Raw genomic sequence first — 18,915 nt, 5'->3', positions numbered from 1 at the left:
TTTAACCTAAGGCTTTTATGACAGAATGATCAGGCGTTCTGTATACTATTTCAGAAGGTTAGTGCTGCTGTCCTGATGTATTGAAAAGGAATACTGGAGAGAAGTTTACGGCTTGCTGAGAATTCCAACAAATAAATATTACATTGGCTAGCTGTGACTTGTGCATATTTCATTTATTTGGGAAGTGGAGTGGCCCATGTGGAGTTTTGCTTTGGAGACCCTCAGTTATTCCTCAGTGAGGAAGGGACAGAACAGAAAAGGGAGCCATGAGTGCAAAATCCTGTCTGGAACTAGTCTGGGAGAAGATTGCTGGCTCATGGTGTCTGGGAATAGGGAAACTACAGAACCAGAGAGTTTTGTATTTGAATTGGAAGTTAAAGGTACTGAAGACAAGAAAAAGTTCCCTAAGATCCAAACACAAGGGCATTATTCTCTGTGCTCTTTTCACTGTCTCCTTTTTGAAAATCACACTGGTATTAATCTACTGGGCTTCCTAGGTGGTGCCATGGTAAAGAATCCGCCTGCCAATGCAGGAGATGCAAGAGACATGGATTCGATCCCTGGGTCAGGAAGATCCCCTGGAGAAGGAAATGGCAATCTGCTTTAGTATTCTTACCTGGGAAATTCCATGGACAGAGGAGCCTAGTGGGCTACAGTCCATGGGGTCACAAAGAGTCAGACATGACTGAAGTCACTGAGCACGTCTGTATGTTATCATAATTGTTATCACAACACACTGATAAATTAATGTGTGTGTGTCTCAGTCATGTCTGACTCTTTGTGACTCTGTGGATTGTAGCCTGCAAAGACATCATGATGTAATTAAGCATTCAGGATGCTTACCTATAGTACTTATGGAGACTACCTTATTTTTAGAGATGGTAAGATGAGAACTTAGGCACTCAAGTGAGGTTCAGTGCACACAAACTCCTCTCTGTTCTGTCTTAAGTGTACGGAGCCAGCCCTTAGAGACATGCTAGGCTGGGGTGCAACCTTCTCCCCATCCTGTTTCTATCCATGGTCCTGTCATCTCCTGGTTACTCAGGATTGGAACTTCTTCAGATCGTTCACTAAGTGTTACCGTGATTTCTTTTTACTCATCTTTATCATATTTTCCTTTCCTCTTTCTTTTTACATTATTTCCCTCCTCACCTTGGATCTCTGCTGTTGTGATGGTTTCCTACTTATTTCTCAGCCTCTCTCACAGTTTCCTTGTCTCACAATTTGTTCTGTGCTTTTCAGGCTGGTTAATTGCCATCAAGTAACATCAGTCATTCTAATAATCTACAATTTCTGTTGTCTCCCTGTTGCTTAAGAATTAGGTCCTATGTCCTGGAATTCAAAACTTAAAAAAAATTTATGCCTGCCTAACTTTCCAAACTTATTTCCTGCCTTAACTTTGCAAACTTATTTTGGGTGCTTTCACAAAAGAAGTCTAGATTTCTCTTTTGAATCCTACCTTTGGGTGTTGTCTAGTTTTGTCACAATCAGTTTTACCACTTAGAACAGGGTGTGTTGTCTCAACAGTTAGTGCTGTAGAAAAAGAGGTAATATAGCTTGTTTTACACAATAAAATTGATACGTGGTGAAGTGTGATGTAAGGCCCAGATCAAATAGGGCGTCTGTGGGAAAGGTAAGGGTGGGAGCTGAGACTCCTACTGGCCTCTCCTGGCTTCATATGAATATTTTTAAAAAGTGTTATTCTGGACACGTTGCTTTGGTGTCTAGATCCAGCTCTTCCCCTTATCTGTAGAGTTACTGCCTCATTACCGTCTTCTAGAAAGTGATTCTTGGCCAGAGGTCCTTTCCAGAAGCTGCCTTTCAGGAAGATCATGAATATCCCTGCTCCAGAGCCCTGCCTGGTGCCTAGTCAATGCTCGAGAGTGAAAGTGTTAGTCGCTCAGTCGCATCCGACTCTTTGTGACCCTGTATTCTGTAGCCTACCAGGCTCCTCTGTCCACGGGATTTCGCAGGCAAGAAAACTGGAGTGGATTGCCATGCCCTCTTCCAAGGGATCTTCCCAACCCAGGAATTGAACCCGGGTCCTCTGCATCACAGGCAGATTCTTTACCGTACGAGCCACTAGGGGAGCCTCAATAAGTAGCTGTCAATTGATGGATTAGCAATAGCTGCTGACTCCTTTGGTGGCACGGATGAGGCTGGATTTTCAAGATGTTCAGGAACACAGCCTAATCACTGGCTGCAGTAAGCAGCACTACTGCTAAGTGACTCTTGAGTATGAGTATTTTCTTTGCCTGAGGATATGACTTAATTTGCTTATCAGCTGTTTTTTCACTAAAGTAAATTAGATTACAAAGGTGATTTTTGTATTCTTTGATAGTAAAATAATTAGTGCTCTATTTGGTTTACTCTGCTAGAAAGAAATGCCTTCAGGTGAAGGAGCAAGGCATGTTTTATAATGCACTGAACTCTGATCAGCAGAAGCAGTAATTAATCCTCAGAGTGGAGACAGAGGGCTGAATGACGTTTTACGGAACCATGTCCAGAAGGGATGGCATCTAGCTTTATGTTAAATTATTCCTGTTTTATATATTGGTATGGTTTAGATACCCAATTACAAAAAAAATGGTAAGTATGTGAAAAAATTTAATTATCAAAGAAACAAAAAATTAACTTATTCTTTTTAAATTTATTTATTTGAAGGATAGTTGCTTTACAGAATTTTGTTGGTTTCTGCCATATAGCAACATGAATCAGGCATAGGTATACATATGTCCCTTCATTTAACTTATTCTTATTTGAAGCTGCTATTTGATTAAAGTTGTTTTCATGAAAAGAACTGATCAGATTTCATTGTTTCAGTTTTTATAATTCTATATTTGTTTATTGGGGCTTCCCAGGTGGCACTGGTGGTAAAGAACCTGCCTGCTAATGCACGAGACTCGAGAGACACAGGTTCAATCGCTGGGTCGGGAAGGTCCCCACCTGCAATCCGTGAGACCTGGTGGAAAGATTCATTAAGACTGTTTATTACAAGTTACATGAATTCCATCTGAACAAACTCAAGTAGATAGAAAGGGGAGAAGGAGCCTTGGGGACTGTCTGATGACCTCACAGTAGAGCCGCTGAGTGGACAGGGTTCCGGGAAGAATTGGACCTAAGCACTCACTCCCTCCCATATGGCGGGGACTTTCTTTCCCCCCTCCTGCACTGGACTGATTTCGGGCATCTTTCTTATAGAAGATCTTTTCCCAGAAATTTCAGATTAAAGTCTTAATAGGCCCAATTTTGTTTGTGGCCCGTTTTTAATCCCATCGTTGGTGCCAAGAAAGCAGTGTCACGTTGTGCTAAGTGGTAGCTCCTGCGATAACCATATGGGTGGAAGGGAAGACAGGATGTGATGGCAAAGCTGTGTGTCTAGTTTAGTAACTTTTAAAAATGTGGCTCTAACTTAGTTGCTTGGGAGTTGATGGAGATGTTCCGCATAGTGGATGAAGGTCTAGAAACAAAGATCCTCTCTGTTCTGTGAAATGGTAATTCTAATGATGCGCTCAGTATCATGACACCATTGTGAAGACCCACTTTCACTGCATAAGGAATTTTTCCCAGAGAGGAAATCTCAGAAGCTAAATTTTAGCCTCACCTTTGAATCTAAACATGGAAACCCAGGAATGAATAAGGGGTACTCTTAGCACCTCTCTGAGACTCTGGATCCCTGAGACATAGCTTTAAAATTTTTTTTGTTATTGGAGTACAGTTGCTTTACAGTGTTGTGTTAGTTTCTTATTGTGGTTTAGTTGCTAAGTCATGTCTGACTCCTTGTGACCACATGAACTGCAGCCTGCCGGGCTTCCCTGTCCTTCACTATCTCCTGGAGTTTGCTCAAACTCATGTTCATTGAGTCAGTGGTGCCATCCAGCCATCTCATCCTCTGGCACCCACTTCTCCTCCTGCCCACAATCTTTCCCAACATAATGGTCTTTTCCAATGAGTTGACTCTTTGCATCAGGTAGCCAAAGTATTAGAGCTTTAGCTTCAGCATTGATCCTTCCAGTGAATATTCAGGGTTGATTGCCTTTAGACATAAGCAAGGAAAAATGATTAGCTTTTTTGTAGATGGGCAATCGTGACTTAGTAACTGTAACAGAAGGAAAAGATGATGCTAAAACTAGTAACAGCAAATATAAAGTGTCTACAATAACACCTAACCAAAATAACCATAGTCTTTATGGAGAAATCTATAAAAAATTAATGAAGCCCATAAAATAAAACTTAAATGAATGTAGAGCTATATTCCATTCATGGGAAGTCTATATGTTATAAAACTGTCCATTCTACTCAAATTATAACAAGTTTTACACAAACTATAAAGCTTGTGAAAGTCAAGCGTAGGTGAGAGTCTGGGCACAGGTCTGCCATGTGCTGCTGAGGGGAGGCTAAGCCAGCAGGGGCACCTGGACAGCATTTTGGCAGAAATTGCTTGAATGTAAAAAATATATATCCCATTACTGTGAATTCCACTACACGGTATTTATACTTAGGAAATATTTGCATGTGCAGTTATACTTCAAACAACAACCACATAAGCTCATAGAAAAAGAGAGCAGATTTGTGGTTCTCACAGGCAGTGAGTGGAGGGGAAATTGGATGAAGGTGGTTGAAATGTACAATCTTCCACTTACAAGATGGATAGGGATGTAATGAACAAGTGCGAGATGACACTGCAGTGCATCTTATCAATATATGAAAATTGTTCGGATAGTAAATCCCAAGATTGCTCATCACAAGGAAATTATTTTTTTTCCTTTTCTTTTGTATCTTGTGACATGATAGAAGTTCACTAAACTTATTGTGATCATTATTTCACAGTATATATAGGTCAAATCTTTATGCTGCACACCTTAAACCTACACAGTGCTGGATGTCAGTTATATCTCAATAGAACTGGGAGAAGGAAAATAAAGGAAAAGGGGTTTAGTTTTAAAAAATTTGCACATGAACCAAGGAAGCCATAGTCAATAATGTCCAGACAAGCTTGAATGCCCATCATGAAAGTGTTAGTTGCTTAGTTGTGTAGCCTGCCAGGCTCCTCTGTCCATGGGGTTTCCCAGGCTAGAATACTGGGGTGAGTTTCTGTTCCTTTCTCCAGGGGATCTTGTTGACCCAGGGATCAAACCTGGGTCTCCTGCATTGCAGGCAGACTCTTTACCATTTGAGCCACCAGGAAAGCCCATCAAGAAGGCAATGACTAAAAAATAAATGGTAGTATATTCACATGATGAAAGTCTAATTGGCAGTTTAAAGTTTGCCTGTGTGACCTAAAATGTATACCCTGCTTGAGACGTTTAAGTTGCAGACTATGTGCAATCTGATTCCTTTCACTTAGTTCAGGATGGGGAACACGTGTATACCCGTGGCGGATTCATGTTGATGTATGGCAAAACCAATACAATATTGTAAAGTAATTAGCCTCCAGTTAAAATAAATAAATTTATATTAAAAAAACAAACATCAAGATTCTTCTTTTGGACTCTGTGGGAGAGGGAGAGGGTGGGAAGATTTGGGAGAATGGCATTGAAACATGTATAATATCATATATGAAACGAGTCGCCAGTCCAGGTTCGATGCATGATACTGGATGCTTGGGGCTGGTGCACTGGGACGACCCAGAGGGATGGTACAGGGAGGGAGGAGGGAGGAGGGTTCAGGATGGGGAACACGTGTATACCTGTGGTGGATTCATGTTGATATATGGCAAAACCAATACAATATTGTAAAGTTAAAAAATAAAAAAAACCAAACATCAAGATTCTTCTTTTTTTTAATTTGTTTATTTTTTAATTGAAGGATAATTGCTTTACAGAATTGTGTTGTTTTCTGCCAAGTATCAACATGAATCCTTCTTATTGGGCCTGTCTCTGGGTGTGTGAATAAGTAGAGCAGGCAGTGGAGGGATACACCTCAACCTCCTCGCAGACTCAGAGTGATGCCAGATGTTGGTATTATCTGTGATGTTTTTTAAGAGGAGGGTTTCTTCTTCTTTATCCTTATTTGGGGCTTTCCAAACACCCTCTTCCAACAACACAAGAGATGACTCTACACATGGATGTATACCAAAATCAGATTGGTTATATTCTTTGCAGCTGAAGATGGAGAAGCTCTATACAGTCAGCAAAAATAAGAATAGGAGCTGACTGTGGCTCAGATCATGAACTTCTTATTGCCAAATTCAGACTTAAATTGAAGAAAGTAGGGAAAACCACTAGACCATTCAGGTATGAGAGAAGCCTGCATGCCATAATGAAGACCCAGCATGGCCAAAAAACACTCTACCCCAGGGCCTGTCATGGGGTGCAGTTTTCAGTACAGTGTCCAGGGTGGCCTCCTGGGAGGGGGCACATGTGTGTGAAGCTGTGCAAGTGGAGAAGGGGCTAGTGATGTAACTCATTTTCTGAGGTTGGCTTGAGGAGGGAGTGTCATGGGTGTTTAAAATGCATTGTCTTCATAATGGAACCTCTTAAGTTCTGAAAACCACATCAGAGCAGAGTGTCGCCACTGAAGTATGGTAAAGCCTCACTAATTCCCTTATCGAATAGAACCCATTTTATTTTCCTACAAGGGTGAAGTAGAATATGATTCAATCCAACACTGCTCTGACCATTTTAGTCTGTTTTCTGTGTAGACAAGCAATGAAGAGTCAGTTGGCCATCTATGAAGGGGGAACGCTGATGAGTCTGCATGGTAGAGACCCTGCCAACATCTCAGTGTCATGAAGGGTGCTCTGAGGCTTCCCCTCAGCACCTCCATGTTATCACCAGTGTGGGGGAGATGGGGTGCACCCCTCCCCCTGCCTTCCTCTCCAGCTTCAAGCTGCTCAGAAAAGGCGGTCTCCATCTCTCAATGAGACCCACTTGCTTTGACATCAGGGATGGTTGGTTTTTTCAGGGATCAGCTTCTCTCTGTGGGGTGAATATAATGGCTCAGGGTGGGGAGTCCAGGCAGAGGAAAGACACTCCCACAGAGGGTGGGAGGGAAGGTGCAGACAGGGGTCCATGGCGGGTGAGTGCTGTGCCTTTGGGGCTGAGATGCTGGGGGATTTTAGGTGACCCGACTCGATGGACGTGAGACTCAGTGAACTCCGGGAGTTGGTGTTGGACAGAGAGGCCTGGCGTGCTGCGATTCATGGGGTCACAAAGAGTCGGACATGACTGAGCGACTGATCTGATCTGGGACAGGAGCATGGTAGTGGCCATGGTTGGCCAGCAGGTCTGAAGTAACAGGCATCCTCTGTATGTGGGAAATGGTCACAGTGGAAGGAGCAGCGTGGCCGCCAGGTATGATCTGTGGAGCCCAGATCTGAGGAAGACAGTGCTAGCTGCCAGCTCACACTCCTCCCCATGGCTCCAGCCCCCATGGCCACCCACTCACTCATGTGCTCAGAGCTGTGGGGACTCTTCAAGTAGGATTTGGTCACAGCACTCCCCTGCTCACTGCCCCCAGGCTCCCTGCTGGCCCTGGACTGAAATCCAAGCTCCCGATTAGGGTCCACCTGTCCACCTGCACAGCTGCCCACCTGCACACCTGTGATTAAACTGGAGGCCGTGTAATGGGCGAGTGAGAAAGACAGGGGGCGGGGAGGGGGCAACAGGAGTCACACTGCAGTGTCCTGGAAACAGGGAACTCATGGTGGGGAAGTGAAAGTCCCTCAGTCATGTCTGACTCTTTGCAACCCCATGGACAATACAGACCATGGAATTCTCCAGGCCAGAATACTGGTATCCCTTCCCTTCTCCAGGGGATCTTCCCAACCCAGGGATCCAACCCAGGTACCCCACATGGCAGGCAGATTCTTTACGAGCTGAGCCACCAGGGAAGCCCAGAAATACTGGAGTGGGTAGCCTATCCTTTCTCCAGGGGATCCTCCTGACCCAGGAATTGAACCGGAGTCTCCTGCATTGCAGGCGGATTCTTTACCAACTAAGCTATCAGGGACTATATTGGGGAATACGGTAGGAAAAAAGGAGTTGACTTTTCAAATTTCCCTTCATTCTCCTTCAGACTTGATTTCTTTCTTCAACATTTTTTTTTTTTTCTATCAAAGCCAAGTATAGAGTAAGACTAACAGTCCCCCTTCACCTGGCTGGCTCACAATTTCTATATAATTCCAATTGATTTTTACTTTAAAAATTAGTTTTCATTGGAGTTGTTGTTCAGTCACTCGGTCATGTCTGAGTCTTTGGGACCTCATGGATTGCAGCATGGTAGGCTTTCCTGTTCTTCACTGTCTCCTGGAATTTGCTCAAACTCATGTCCATTGAGTCGGTGATGCCATCCAACCAGCTCATCCTCTGTTCCCTTCTTCTCCTGCCCTCAATCTTTCCCAGCATCATGGTCGTTTCCAATGAGTAGGCTCTTCTCATCAGGTGGCCAAAGTATTGGACCTTCAGTATTGGAGTAGAATTGCTTTACAATGTTGTGTTTCTGCTGTATAGCAAAGTGAATCAGCTGTATGTATACAAATATCCCCTCTTTTTTTGGATTTCCATCCCATTTAGGTCACCACAGAGTAATGAGTAGAGTTCCCTGTGCTATAAAATTAAAACACAAAATCAAACTGCCATGGAAGCCAGACTTTCTAGAGGAAATATTGCCCTCCGTTAGCGAGAATGAAGGTCATGCTAGGCACACAGCCCCATGATGTGCATAGTGTGTGTAGGTGTGTGGAGAACTCGACTGTGGAGTTGTTGCTGTTTTGTTATCATAAACAGACATGGTCTAGAGTCCCGGTTGCTTCATCTGTCTTCTCTCTGTTCCTAACATGGGAATATCTGTAGCAACCATGGTATGTAATTGCTGAGCCAGCACCAAGTCCAGTAAATGGTGTATAAGAAAAATGAGGTCTCTTTTTTTCTCTCTCATCTGCATCTTAAACATCACAGTGGCATGGGTGTGGAACATGCCACAAGGTGTAGTTGAGAATATATATGAACTAAACTCCAAGCGAGGTTTTAAGTGACTGAGCATGCGGACCAGTGGTCCCTGTGAATTCAGGATGCAGAACAATCATGAGTTTTGTCTTTCTCTCATCCCTGCATAGAGCATGTGATGTGAAAGTTGCTCAGTCATGTGCAACTCTTTGCGACCCCATGGACTCTATAGACCATGGAATTCTCCAGGCCAGAATATTTGAGTGGGTAGCCTTTCCCTTCTCCAGGGGATCTTCCCAACCCAGGGATCAAACCCAGGTCTCCCACATTTCGGGCAGATTCTTTACCAGCTGAGCAGCAAGGGAAGCTCAAGAATACTGGAGTGGGTAGCCTATCCCTTCTCCAGTGGATCTTCCTGACCCAAGAGTCAAACCAGGGTCTCCTGCATTGCAGGGGGATTCTTAACCAGCTGAGTTATCAGGGAAGCCCTGTATACAATATGCATTATGACTACTCTGTAGGATGTGGAGCAGGTTGAAAAAGAAAGTGTTAACAGCATCCAGATTTATACCTGAAGGACTTGTGTTTCTGAGTCCTAGGCAGAAAATTAAAATAGTCGGGGGTCCCCAACTTCTGGCCATGGACTGATATCTCCAGTCAGATCAGCAGAGGCATTGGCTTAGAAATAAAGTGCTCAGTAAATGCAGTGCACTTGAATCATCCCGAAACCATCCACCTCACCCACCGTCCTTGGAAAAATTGTCTTCCTTGAAACCAGTCCCTGGTGCCAGAAAGGCTGGGGAACGCTGATAAGGGATCGAACTGGTGACCACGCATTCTGTCCTGTCTGAGTCTGATGGAGCAGTGGTGGTCCCACTGCAGAGACCTGCAGACCAGAGAACAAGGCAGAAGAAGGTTGCTAAGTTCCCCATGCCTGCCCCAGACATCTGCCATTTGGGTACCACTTTCCTAAATATTTTATATCTCTGTATCACTTTACTATTATTTATCAGTATTTTGAGCCTTGGCGAGCTTCCAGTGGGCTTGAGACATGAATTATCTGAGAAACACTAGAAAGAACACTGGCTGTGATGTGGAGAAAACCCAGGAGGTGATGGTGGAGGTGAGGGTCCTGGCAGGAGATGTCTCAATAGCTCCCAGAGAGGTCACGTTGCTCACTCAGGGTGGGGGACAGGCATCATGGAGGGGGTGACAAGTGGCCTTGCTGGGTATTAAGCTTTGAAGAAAGAGCTTAGAGATTTGCCGATGCACTGGATACGAGGAGTGAGAGAGGTCAAGGGAGCTCCTGGGACTTTGTGTTGAGCAGCTGGAGGGATGGGTTGTCTTACACTGAAATGAGGAGACTGAGGCTAGAGCAGGGATGGGAAAGGGGGAGGAGGAGGCACCACTGGATGTGTTACATTTGAGATGTCCGCTTCCCACCCAAGAGGAAGGGCAGGTCTACAGGGCAGCGGAGACATTCAAGATGGAGCTTCAACTCTGAGACCCTCACAGAGGCCACACTTAAAACCACAATCCCTGTGATATCAGTATAAGAGTGAACACAAAAAAAAGGAAGTCTGAGGATCGGGCCCTCATGCAACTCACCTCGCCCCCTACCCCACCAAAAATAATTGTGCATTTGCTGAGGAGAAGACAGCAGAGAGAGGACACAGCCATGCCCATGAGGTTAGGAGAAAGAGAGTTTTCCAGGCAGCCAAAGCAAAAATTCTTTTCCAAGAGGAGGGTGAGGGGCTGTGTTAAGTGTACCAGTCTACTCTGGGGTAAATTCTTTTTATTCATATTGACAAGACGTTACCTAATATACATTTTATTCTTGAGCCAAATAGGTCTAGCGACTTCCATGAATCATATTCTAAAAATTCCTGTGTTCCAGCTTTATTTATAAAAGAAATCATCTTCTCTCACATTTTAGTCTGTGAGATACTTCTTAAATTTTTAAGTATGTGTGTTACCTAGTCATCATTTAATCACTGGAGAAAAAAGAGTAAATGCAAATAAAGCATACTATAGACTGAATATTTGTGTCTCCACCTCTTCCAGATTCATGGGTTGAAGTCAAACACTTGATGTGATGGAATTAGGATGTGGGGCCTTGGGGGTGATGAGGTCATGAGGGTGGGGCCTTCCTGAATGGGATTAGTGCCCATATAATAGGGACTGTTCCCCTGCTCTTCTCAGATGAGGAAACCAGGGGAACATGGAAAAGCAGAACCTCCCCACACCAATCTGCTGGTGCCTTAGTATTGTATTTCTGGCTTCTGGAATTGTGAGAAGTCAATTTCTGTTGTTTAAGACACCCAGCCTGTGATATTTTACTGTAATGGCTTGAACAAATTAAGAAAAAGCATAGCTAAAAAATAATCCTAAATCCAACAATATGGGTATAACTTCATTTAATTTGTTTCTAAGTTTTTGTATGATAAATATAATTTTCATGAGTATATATTGAATATTAAATATATATATATTTGAGTAATACAAAATAATTTCCTTCAAGTGAATTTCTAGAATTAACATTTCTGGGTCTAAAGCATTTGCAAAATTCCATTGAACTGCTTAAATCACTGCAGTTTATAATATATTTTAATTTTCAGATGTTAAGTTTCTTTCACTATTTTTTATTAAGTATTTTAATTAAGTATACTTTATTTCTATAAATATATAAATGTGTATATGCACAATATGTTCTCACAAACTGAGTTTTTTCAGATTTACTTGGTATGAAAAAAATCTCACTGGCATTTTAATTGGAATTACTTAAAATTTACATGATAATTTCATTTTTCATATATGTATTTTTCTGTCTAGGAGAATGGTATGTTTCTTCATTTAGCTGAACTTATTGTGTATTCCTCAGTTATTTTTATCTTTGTCTTTTGTATGCTAAAGTGATGATTATTTTTAAATAATTTTGGACTTACAGGAAAGATGCATGACTAATATAAACAAAACTTCCTCCAGAACTATTATATAAAGTCAGTTATACACCACATAAGCCCCATCACCTAAAATATTTCAGTCATTTTTACAAGTAAGACATGTTTGCCATGTAGTAAATTTCCATCAAAATCAGGAAATTAACTCATTATGTTTCTACCATGCAACCCATAGACCCGTAACTGCCAGTTGTTGCAAAGATGTCTCTTACAGTGTGTGTGCAAGCATGCTCAGTGGCTAAGTCTTGTGTGACTCTTTGCAAGCTTATGGACTGTAGCCCTCCAGGCTCCACTGTCTAGGAATTCTCCAGGCAAGAATATTGGATTGGGTTGCCATTTCCTTCTCTAGGGAATCTTCCCAACCCAGGGATCGAACCTATGTTTTTTTTGCATCTCCTGCATTGGCTGGCAGATTCTTTACCACTGAGCCACCTGGGAAGCTGGAAGACAGTCAAATCCAGGATGAAGCATTGCATCTAGTGTCATGTCTCTTTAAACTCCCTCAATCTGGAATAAATCCAAGTGTTTCCTAATTCCCATGACCTGACACTTTTGAGTGTGACAGACCTTTTTTATGGATCACCTGTGAATGTGAATATCAACTTCTTCATGATGGCTTTGAGTTCATGGACCAGTGGTAGGAGCATCCCAGGAGTGATGCACATCCTCCTGGTTGTCCCTTGGCTGATGTCCACTTGGGTCTCTTGAAAAAGTGTATCTGTGTGTTGGAGTGTCTTTCTTATGTTGAAGTCTTAAGCCCTGCTTTCTGAGTGTGACCTTATCTGGAAATAGGTCTTGCAGATGTAATAAAGTCAGGTTGAGGTCACGATGGATTAGAGAGGGCCCAAATGCAGTGACCGGTGTCCTTATGAGAGGAGAGAGATCTGACAACACAAACAGAGGGATGAAGCCACGTGATGATGGAAGCAGAGAGTGGAGTGATGCGGCCACAAGCCACGGGCACTGGGGACTGGCAGTCGCCACCAGAAGCCAGAAGTTCCAGGAAGGACCCTCTCCCAGCACCTGCAGAGAGGAGCCCGGCTCTGGGAACACGTGGACTCCTAGCTCCAGTGTCTTGAGAGAATACACGTGTGTCATTTTAGGTCACTCGGTTTGTGGTAATTTGTTGTCTGCAGTCCCAGAAAACTAATACAAGGTGGTGTCTGCCAGATCCCTTTACAATAAAATTAGTTTTCCCCTTTATAGTAAATAAGTTTCTTTTTCCCTTGGGGAGTCCTTTGAGATTAAGTAAGGAAGTCCTTAAAAACTTTTATTCACCTGTTTTTAGGATCCATTGATGCTTCCTGGCTCAATTATTACCATTGTTGTTCTTGTTAAAAAATAAAAAACTAAGTAAAAAATCAAAATAATTTCCTTTTTTGATTTTTCATTTAGTTTTATTTTTTTAAACAGTTGTTATAAATTTTTTAAATTAATTTTTATTGGAGTTCAGTTCAGTTGTGTCCGACTCTTTGCAACCTCATGGACTGCAGCATGCCAGGCTTCCCTGTCCATCACCAACTCCTGGAGCTTGCTCAAACTCATGTCCACTGAGTTGGTGATGCCATCCAACCAGCTCATCCTCTGTCGTCCCCTTCTCCCCCAACCTTCAGTCTTCCCCAGCATCAGGGAAAGATTTAAAAATTTTTTAGAATATAGTTGCTTTATAGTGTTATGTTAGTTTCAGCTGTACAGCAAAGTGAATCAGCCATACATGTACATATATCCCCTCTTTACTACAGAGCCCTGAATAGAGTTCCCTGTGCTATACAGTAGGTTCTGATTAGTTATCTACTTTATCAGTCAGTTCAGTCACTCAGTCGTGTTCGACTCTTTGCGACCCTATGAATCGCAGCATGCCAGGCCTCCCTATCCATCACCAACTCCCGGAGTTCACTCAAACTCATGTCCATTGAGTCAGTGATGCCATCAAGCCATCTCATCCTCTGTCATCCCCTTCTCCTCCTGCCCCCAATCCCTCCCAGCATCAGGGTCTTTTCCATTGAGTCAACTCTTTGCGTCAGGTGGCCAAAGTACTGGAGTTTCAGCTTTAGCATCATTCCTTCCAAAGAACACCCAGGGCTGATCTTCTTTAGAATGGACTGGTTGGATCTCCTTGCAGTCCAAGGGACTCTCAAGAGTCTTCTCCAACACCACAGTTCAAATGCATCAATTCTTCAGCACTCAGCTTTCTTCACAGTCCAACTCTCACATCCATACATGATTACTGGAAAAACCATAGCCTTGACTAGACGGACCTTTGTTGGCAAAGTAATATCTCTGCTTTTCAATATGCTATCTAGGTTGGTCATAACTTTCCTTCCAAGGAGTAAGTGTCTTTTAATTTCATGGCTGCAATCACCATCTGCAGTGATTTTGGAGCCCCCAAAAATAAAATCTGACACTGTTTCCACTGTTTCCCCATCTATTTCCCATGAAGTGATGGGACCAGATGCCATGATCTTCGTTTTCTGAATGTTGAGCTTTAAGCCAACTTTTTCACTCTCCTCTTTCACTTTCATCAAGAGGCTTTTGAGTTCCTCTTCACTTTCTGCCATAAGGGTGGTGTCATCTGCATATCTGAAGTTATTGATATTTCTCCCGGCAATCTTGATTCCAGCTTGTGCTTCTTCCAGCCCAGCGTTTCTCATGATGTACTCTGCATATAAGTTAAATAAGCAGGGTGACAATATATAGCCTTGACGTAGTCCTTTTCCTATTTGGAACCAGTCTGTTGTTCCATGTCCAGTTCTAACTGTTGCTTCCTGACCTGCGTATAGGTTTCTCAAGAGGCAGGTCAGGTGGTCTGGTATTCCCATCTCTTGAAGAATTTTCCACAGTTTATTGTGATCCACACAGTCAAAGGCTTTGGCATAGTCAATAAAGCAGAAATAGATGTTTTTCTGGAACTCTCTAGCTTTTTCGATGATCCAGTGGATGTTGGCAATTTGATCTCTGGTTCCTCTGCCTTTTCTAAAACCAGCTTGAACATCTGGAAGTTCATGGTTCATGTATTGCTGAAGCCTGGCTTGGAGAATTTTGAGCTTTACTTTACTAACGTGTGAGATGAGTGCAATTGTGCAGTAGTTTGAGTATTCTTTGGCATTGCCTTTCTTTGGGATTGGAATGAAAACTGACCTTTTCCAGTCCTGTGGTCACTGCTGAGCTTTCCAAATTTTCTGGCATATTGAGTGCAGCACTTTCACAGCATCATCTTTCAGGATTTGAAATAGCTCAACTGGAATTCCATCACCTCCACCAGCTTTGTTCGTAGTGATGCTTGATACATAGTGGTATATACATGTCATTCCCAACCTCCCAATTTATGCCTTCCTTTGCCCCTTGGTGTCCATATGTTAAAATTTCTGTTCTAATTTATGATTCAAAAGAGTGAAATAAAATAGAAATTATTGGATTTGAGGTAACTGCCTTGTAAAACATTAGCACATAAGGCCAGTTTGAAGAAAAGGAGATTTATCTCCATGACAAGGTTAAACACTTCTTCCATCATCAGCCAGCTACTCAGGCATTCTACTTCATCCTGATAACATGCCAGTAATGGGCGTCTTTCTAGAAATAATATGTTTAATCAACATTTTCAAGTTCACTTTCAAAGGGAACTGTAAAGTTTAACATCTCCTCTGTATTTGTGTTTACGTTGCTTTTTTAATGTGTGTTACATGTTTCTATTTTTTCTCTCTCTTGTATCTCTCTCTCTTTGGCCATTTTACCTGAGGTTTATTTTGAGGCTCAGCACATTTATCTGTAAAGGACCAGGGAGTGAATATATAGGCTGAGTGAGCCATTCCGTCTCAATCACAGCTATTCAGCTTTGCACTTGTAGCAGGGAAGTAGCCAGAGACATAAATAAATGAATGTGACTCAGTTCCAATGGAACTTTATTATGGCCACTGAAATTTGAATTTCATTTAATTTTCATGTGTCACAAAATATTATTCTTCATTTTCCCATAACTATTTAAAAATCTAAAAACCATTTGAACTCGAGTATCATACAAAAACAGGTGGCAGGCAGGATCTGGCCTGCAGGCCATGGTTTTCCAACCTCTCGTCAATTTTACAGATTTGGTCAAAGATGAAACAAACAAAAAAACACTTAACTTTGTTTATTATATCGATAGCTAATTTTTTGTTCTTTAAATTACTTAACATTTTAAGAATTTAGTCATCCCTTCCATCTACTGTTTTAGTATTTATTTTTACTATCTTCTTGAGTTTAATGTTTAGGTTTCCTTTTACTATTTTTCATGAATGTTTAAGTATACAGCAGTCTGTATAATAGTATAACAACCGTATCCTCATTACCATTCTTAATAAGGAAGAGATTACAAAGAGAGAAAAGCACTTCTATGCTTGGCAGCCTGGTGGACAAGCTAACTTTCATACCCTTCCAATGGAGACCATTAAAAAAAAAAAGCTGGATTAATTGTTTTGAAATATATCGCCAAGCTGGATAGACAGAAGGAGTCAGCAGAAGGCTGAAAACAATTTAAAATCAGGGACCTCACAGGCCAGATTAAATAGTGTCACAGTAGCTTTGGCTCTCAGAGGGTTAGCTGCCAGCTCTTCGAGACCCAGAACTTGTGCTGTGGTTCCTAAGGGAACATGGGACAGGAGGCAGGCTCCCACCGTGTCTGGAACAAAGAGCTGGGGGCCTTGGGGTTCCCCCCACCTTGGGAAGGGTGGAAACGGGATTAAAGCTGCATGACTTGGGCTGGGCTCACGACCATTTGTAACCCTGAGGAGCTGTCACTCTGCTTGTCGCCTGAATTCACACCATGGGGTTGAAAAGCTGACTTTGAGAATTTCCTGTAAAGTGGTCTCAGGTTGATAATGTCTGCAGGTGATGGAAGTGATGCTACTTCAGGTAGATCTGAAAAGAAAAATATCTGCAAGACACATGAACTCACCATTTAAAAGCCTCCAAAGGAAAGAACAGAAATAAAGCAAAACTCAGCCTGAACAGAATTGGGAAGTATACTGATCAGATTTAGAATATAAACTAAGTAGGTTTAATATGTTTTAATAGAGAAAAGAGAGGCTCGAAAATATAAGAATGAAGCATGGTATTGAAAACTGACATCGAAAATTTGAAAAAGAACGAAATGAAACAACTGAAAATGAAAAACATGGTAAAAAATTTCAGCACTACTGGTAAAGAGCAAAATAGACAAAACCAAAAACATAATTGAATCCATGAATAGAAGATAGACTAAAAGCATCACCCAAAATGCAGCCGAAGGAGAAACAAAAAAATGGGGGAAAAAACCAGCGTTGCTGGGACACAAAATGAGAAGTTATTATATATATTTGCATATGATATATACATATATACTGATATATATATATATATATATCTTATGGACTCTATGGGAGAGGGAGAGGGTGGGAAGATTTGGGAGAATGGCATTGAAACATGTAAAATATCATGTATGAAACGAGTCGCCAGTCCAGGTTTGATGCACGATACTGGATGCTTGGGGCTAGTGCACTGGGACGACCCAGAGGGATGGTATGGGGAGGGAGGAGGAAGGAGGGTTCAGGATGGGGAACACATGTATACCTGTGGCGGATTCATTTTGATATTTGGCAAAACTAATACAATTATGTAAAGTTTAAAAATAAAATAAAATAAAATAAAATAATTGTAGTAAACGAAAACTTAATTGTGCCATTTATCTTGTGCTTTTTGAACAAGTGCTAACAGCTTAATTTAATCCTTGCAACAATGTAGGAAGAGAGTACTGTTATCAGTGTCCTAGTTTAGAGATGCAGAGGGGGCTGAGGAGCCTTAAGTATTATGATGATGGAGCTCAGAACTGGTGACCCTGGTTTGCACCCAAGCTGGCCAACTGCACACCCACAAGCCTGCAGCCTGGGTGCTATATATGTGCTGGCAGTACTGTGTTCATGCAGGTGTGGGGGGCATGCATAGAGTGGAGGGGACACTCCTCATTGTACACAGATTCCTATAGGAATTTAAGGTCTCATCGTGGCTATCAGTTCTGTTCTATTGATCTCTCTGACTCATGCATTATTATCTCATTATTAAAATTTTAGTAATTCTCAAAAAATCATATTAAATGCCATTCTACATTAGCTTTTAGCTTTCCTCAATGACTTGCAGCTTCATCTTTCTTTGAACTTCATTTAATACTGATATTTTCTTTTGGAATTCATTCTAGGAAAAAGTTTAACATTCATTCTGTTTTATTGATTACTTCTTTGCACACTTGTCTTAGATCTTGTACTAGACAGCAATGTTTTAAGACAAGGGATATATTTTTAATAACTTTTTTTTTTTGGGCTGTACCAGGTCTTAGTTGCAGCATATGGGATCTAGTCCCCTGACCAGGAATTGAACCTGAGCCCTCTGCATTGGGAGTATGGAGTCTTAGCCATTAGACCACCAAAGAAGTCCTAAGACAAGGATATTTACCTGTAGCACCTACACTGTGATTTCTAGTGGTCATTCAATAAAAGTGTGATTTAATTCTTTTCAAATGGATCACATGGGTTGAGTTGAGTTTATGTAGCACCTATACATAGTAACACTGTAACAGCTCCTGCTACATGCCAGGCTTTGTTCTAATGCACAGGACATCTTGGTTAGGCAGGAGTGATTACTACCCCATTTTACAGGTGGGGAAGCTGAGGCCAGGAGCGGTCACACAGCCTGGCAGGGTAGGAACACAGGCCAGCTGAGAGCCGGCTGGCCCTGCCACACATTTGGTGTTTACTATGCTACTCGGTCCCCAATGACTGGAGTGTTAGATGGTGAGAGATGGGTGGTATTTGAAGTTCCCGCAGAGGCCTGTGGTCTCCACCCACTGGATGTGTGGTAGAATCCAGGTAGGCTGCAAGGAGGCATGGATTTGGTCTCCACAGAAGAAACAACTTGCTTCATGTGGGAAAAGCAGAAACAAGCTGTTTGTGGAGATTCTGTTGAGAAATCACATAGTTTTGGGAGGGGGTGTGAATATGCTACAAACCAGTCATTGCTATTTTGAAACTGAGTTTAGATTAAGCATTCTTTATCAAATCTAA

The sequence above is a fragment of the Bos indicus x Bos taurus genome, chromosome 14, assembly GCF_003369695.1.
Source record: "Bos indicus x Bos taurus breed Angus x Brahman F1 hybrid chromosome 14, Bos_hybrid_MaternalHap_v2.0, whole genome shotgun sequence".
Taxonomy (NCBI): domain Eukaryota; kingdom Metazoa; phylum Chordata; class Mammalia; order Artiodactyla; family Bovidae; genus Bos; species Bos indicus x Bos taurus.
This window is presented reverse-complemented; position numbering follows the sequence as displayed.